The sequence below is a fragment of the Fukomys damarensis genome, unplaced genomic scaffold (genome assembly GCF_012274545.1).
Source record: "Fukomys damarensis isolate Sample0158 unplaced genomic scaffold, DMR_v1.0_HiC HiC_scaffold_1, whole genome shotgun sequence".
Classification (NCBI taxonomy): domain Eukaryota; kingdom Metazoa; phylum Chordata; class Mammalia; order Rodentia; family Bathyergidae; genus Fukomys; species Fukomys damarensis.
The window spans coordinates 36224652-36230367 of record NW_022900913.1 but is presented as its reverse complement, the minus strand read 5'-3'; positions in this window follow the sequence as shown (position 1 = coordinate 36230367).

Here is a 5716-nt window from a genome sequence, read left to right as displayed (position 1 = left end):
TCCCCATTCCTCTGTCCTCTCTTCCAGCCTTCTACCCCTCCCTATTTTCAACCAATAATCAGTTTCGATAAACTAAAGAATCAGCTAACTGGGGCCGGGGATTATCTCAGTGGTTCTGCCGCCTGCCTCACAAGCGCAAGGACCTGAGTTCCATACCTGGTACCCCCCCAAATCAGCTAACTAATCAGTATACAAAACAAGTAAATGAGAGTCAGAACATGTTCTACTTTTAAATGTACTATAGAGAATAACTGTGAGCTAAGTTGCACATTATTAAATTAAAATGGAGCAAAAATTTTGTTCAAAAATTGTGCTTTATGAACAAAATATTTTCTCTGTACCATTTTTTTCTTTCACTGATTCTTATTTCAACTCTGAAAGACTGCTATCCTTTGTTGTTTAGGGGTATACTCTTATTTCTTTATTTTTCCCATTTAATACTTTGAGTGCTTCACCACGATTAAGGTGAATACAGTTACAAACACCAGTTTATAATTCATTCTAAATTTGATTTGAATGCTTACGTTGGTAGATTTTATTATTTCCCCAACTTGGAGACAACATTTAAAATTTTTGTTTAGCCAGCCTATCTCTAGGATGACATTTAATTGTATGGGATTCCATTTTTAATGTTCTTCTAATCCAGTCCAAATCAGGTTGGACATCTCCTGTAGGTCAAACCAAAATTGGCCCTAAATATATTTTTTAATAGGAAATAGAATGGGGTGTGTAAAGAAGAAATGAAAAAATGCTGGTGGCATTAATAGCACTTCTATTTTTCCTTCGTCCTTAAGTGTTAATTTTCACGCTTTGCAGGCTCACCCTCCACTTGAATTATGGAGAATACCGCAGTATACTTCGGGTAAAGCTGCCTTCCTTGTAGGACACATGGAAAGATGGAAAGAGTCCTGAATAATACAAGCTGTTATTAGATGATGTGTTTTATAATCAACATTATTATTGAATTGAGGAAATAGGCTTTTTTTTCTCTTCTGCTTCTTTAGGCATAGTCTGGGAAGTCTTCACTGTAGCATTGGTTGTTAAGCTGTCATTTTCAAATCACATTCATCTCAGAGAAGAGCCATTTCCATTTTATTTGTCAGTATTTCACATGTGTTGATCTTGTCTCCTCATCTGAGTTGTAAATTCTTGAGTTCAGAACTTTTGAAAAAGTGTTCAGTATCTCTGGATTTATAGTTTATTTATTTATCTCAGAGTTACAGTGATAGCTAGTGATAGATATGAATGATCCGAGTGTGAAGTTGTTCTGACTGAGCTTATGGTATTTGAAAGCAAAACTGGATTTCCTATATTGAGTGTGTTAATTTCCAACCTGATCATTTTCATTTCAACTACTGTTAAACAGTATCTTAATTGTAGCATGACCACACATTATATAGCTAACAATAAATAGTATATATTATAGAGTTTGTTAGTAATCAGTTTTATTTTATTTATTTATTTATTTATTTATTTATTTAGGCTTTTTGAGACAGGGTCTCACTATGTAGTTGAGACTGACCTGGAACTCACTATGTAGCCCAGGCTGGTCTCGAACTCACAGTGATCCTCCTGCCTCAGCCTCCTGAGTGCTGGGATTACAGGTGTGCACCACAACACCTGGCTCTTTTTTTTTTTTGTTGTTTTGTTTTAGGTTCAGTTTTAAATAAAGTGAATGATGACAAACTCTCTTTAGGTGGTTGCTTACTCTTTTTGTAGTCAGCTTCCTCAGATCCTGCCTTGAGATTGAATAAAATTAATAAGAATCTGACATTTGTTATTGCTTAAGGGTATTGTAGCTTTAAGTCTGGAGGCTGATTTTTTTTTCTGATTTATTTATTTTTCTTTTTATTGAGTTTATGGGTACATTTTAGGTTACAGTACAGTTACATTCATCTTTGGGATCTTGTACCTTTACATGACAGGTCTTGGTTCTCATTTTTTCCCCTTGTCCCTGCCCTCTCTTCTCCCCCTCCTCCCCTCCCCATTTACAAACACTTTATTTCCATTTTTTCATTTTCTCATATTTTTTCTTTTCCCTTATTCTATTTCCCCTACCCTTCCCACTTTCCCTACACCTTTAGCCCTTTTCTTCCTATTTCACATTGTCAATTATCTCATTAGGATCTTGTTTTTTTCTGATTTTATATTTATTTTATCAGAACCAGTGTAATTTAAATGTCTTCTACTATCTAATCTAAACTGTCTTTTGTAGCAGGAAAGTCATTTTCACCTCTCTCTTTTAGTCTTAAAAAGATGAAACTATATTTGAGATGCCAGAAAGCCTAATACTGAAGTCCTCAACCAGCTGCTTAGAGCTATTTCAACACAATGGAAGGAGATATGTAAATAGAAGACAAAAGCAGACAAATTAGTGAATTACTGGCTAGAGATCTGGCTTCAGATTTCTGTTTGGTCAACTGTTTTATCCTTTTATTCCTTAAGTATAGGACCAGGGCTCCACAGCCTTTTTTCTATATACACAATCTAATTTCATACTTGATTGTAACTGTCGGAAGAGCCAAATAGAAATAAGCTGAAGTGATAATGTACCAAGAGAAAAAAACCCCAAATTTATATGTAACATCTGGTGGTTAATCAATCTTATCTGTCACTTTTGTTCTTGTGATTTGAAGATGGAATAATTCAGAAAGCAAGAAAACTTTTACTAGGCTAAGTTGGCCTCCAAATTATTTCACCAAACACAATGTTTGTTTTACAATGTCACCTGCATGGGTTGTGAGATCACAGAAAAGGATGAATTTAAAAACCAAGTCAAAGAAGACATCATTCTAACAGCCTCAATAGCAACAACAACAACAACAACAACAAAAACCAAACCGGACATTCCCTTTATAACTTCAATTTTTTCCTTTGACTCAGTGAAAGTCCTTTCTTTTAACTCTGTGGTTCAATGTGTGCTTGCTTTTGCTTTGAGTTATACCACATTTCTCCTTTCGGGACAAAATGAATAGATGACCTGACATGGAATCATAAGAAGCAAGACTGTTCCTTTAATAGTCTTAGTTTTTATGAGGATCTATGAACAATTACTACAAGTGTAATGTTACATGTACAGTTTTTCTTCAAACAATTTCTTTGGAATTGCCAAAATTACTGGTTTTCTACCTACAGGCAGTTAGTCAGCATTCTTAGTTTTAGTCACCATTATGAAGTTGTAACTGATTTTTAAATACAACTCTTTGGCTTACTTCTTTCTTTGGTGGCCAATTTGGTGACCAGATTTTGAAGTTAACTTTGCAAACAAATTACAGTTTGAAAAACCAGCTACTGTTTTTCTACCCACTCAGAGTTCTTTAGATTAACCTGCATCTATTGTCTTTAGTGTTACTTTTGATTACTGGAAACTTTTAATATGATTTGGAATATTTTTTTCCCTCATTGAATTTATTGGTACATTCTAGGTATACAGTACAGTTACATTCATCATTGGGATCTTGTACCTTTACACGGCAGGTCTTGGTTCTCATTTTTTCCCCTTGTCCCTGCCCTCTGATTTGGAACATTTAGACATGTAAGATATTAGACACAACTGATCCAAGTGCATTTCCTAGGAAATTTTGTTTACATATGCCAGGGAAGACTTTCCATTTATCCTTTTTCAGCTTCCTCTCTTTAAGCCAGGAAAAAACCTTATTTTTAAAGGCAATAATTTATTTTTTGAAAAAATTCAAATGTTATAGTAGAAATGACACTAAATACATTATAAATAATAGTTTATCCATATTTGCTTTTCCCTATTTTAATTCGTACTATACAAGTTTGCAGTACGTAATGACTGCATTCATCACGGGAAGTTGGTGCAGGTTCATAACACATTTAAATCCTTTTCTGTCCCCTCTTCCCCCACCTCCTGCCTCACTCCTCCCTCCATCTCCATCTCTTGATCCCCTTCCCTTTCGTGAAAGACCTGTCTTCTTATTTCCTGATATCTATCTTTTATTTTGCTCTTTATTTATATTTTGGCTATTCTATATAACAGAAACCATGTGGTATTTAATCTCGTTTGTCCAATTTATTTCACTTAACACTGTGGTCTCAAGGTAAATCTATTTTCTTACAAATGGCAAGATAAGTAAACCATAAGGTTCCTCACACTTCCCGGACTCTGCCAAACACAAATAATTTATGTTGGTTTGAATGGCATTTCACTGTAGCATTTATCAGCTTGCCCATTTTCTTTGGGTGCTTTTGTATGCATTGGGATAATAAAGGCATGTTTTATTTCTCTAAAACATAATTGTTTTTAATTGAGCAGAGGTCATATTACTTCCTTGAGTTTTTTGCCACCCCTGAATGAACGCTATTTGAGCCCTGTGATATAATTATATATATAATGTATCAGTTGTTACCGGCTGCACTGAGCCATGGCCTTAAACTTATTTTGAAGCCAGAGAAAGTATTATTACTATTATTTTGTAAAGATTAATTATTTTTCAATCTACTTTTCATATGATAATTGCATTGGGGAACAGCTATTTTTGTAAAAGACATTTTAATGCAATATTCTCATTTAGCTTAAAATTATTGATTTCTTTAAGCAGATATCTAATCAGAATTGTTCCAGTGAGAAATGGTGAGCTGCTAGTAGGTACTTATAGATCATTTTAATTAAATTCACTTTTATTATTTCAGGAAAACAATATCAAACTTCTATAAAAACATTGAATGAACATTGTATAATGGGTTAGTGTGCAGGAATTATTATTGTCTTTAAAATTTATGACATTGTAATTAATAAAAAAGAATGTTACATTGTGTTTACAGAACAATATTTCTTTGGATGCCATAATCATTGCTGGCAAAGTACCTGATAATAAACATGGAATAAAAAACTATTTAAAGTATTTTTATAACCATGGTTAAAAAATTTAGATCATTTACATTTGAAATGTTAAACCCACTAAAATTCACTTTATTTTCAACGTGTTTACTTATTACAACACCGTTAGACCAGGTATTCATTCAGAATTTTCTCTCTCTCTCTCTCTCTCTCTCTCTCTCTCTCAATTCATGCTGTTATAAATAAAAAATGATAAAATAATATCATCATGACTGTGTCTATATTTCTTGGCTTTCTGCTCATCTTAATCTTATCCTACACTGACAGACTAGAAAATGTGGTTTGAGCTCATTGCATATAAGCTTGAAAATAGAAGATGAATTTATTCTTCTAAGACATAAACATCTTTTAGTTTCCATTATACAAGCTCAGAACATTCTGTCATCTTCATATTTACTTTCCTGTTAATGCTACACATGAATCACTACCCTTTACAATTTCAATCCTGATAAAAATATACTTCTATTCATTATTAAAAATGGCAAACATAAATTAGAATATTTATATAGACAGGTTGTTAAAAGAAAGAGTAGGTTTGGGGCTGGGGATTTAGTTCAGCAGTTCGGTGGCCTGCCTTGCAAGAGCAAGGGCCCGAGTTCAATCCCCGGTACCAAGAAAAAAAAAAAGAAAGAGTAGGTTTGAAGGTTATTAGACGAATGAATCCCAGGATATTTTCAATGTTTATAGAATACACTGTACAACCTCAGCAGAGTATAATTTTTTCAATTGCCCACAAAATTATACCAAGTTAAACCATATCCTGCATCACAGAACATACCCTAGGAAATGTTAAAAAAAATTAAAATCATACACAATGTAGTTTCGTTTTTTTTTTTTTTTTTTTTTTTTTTT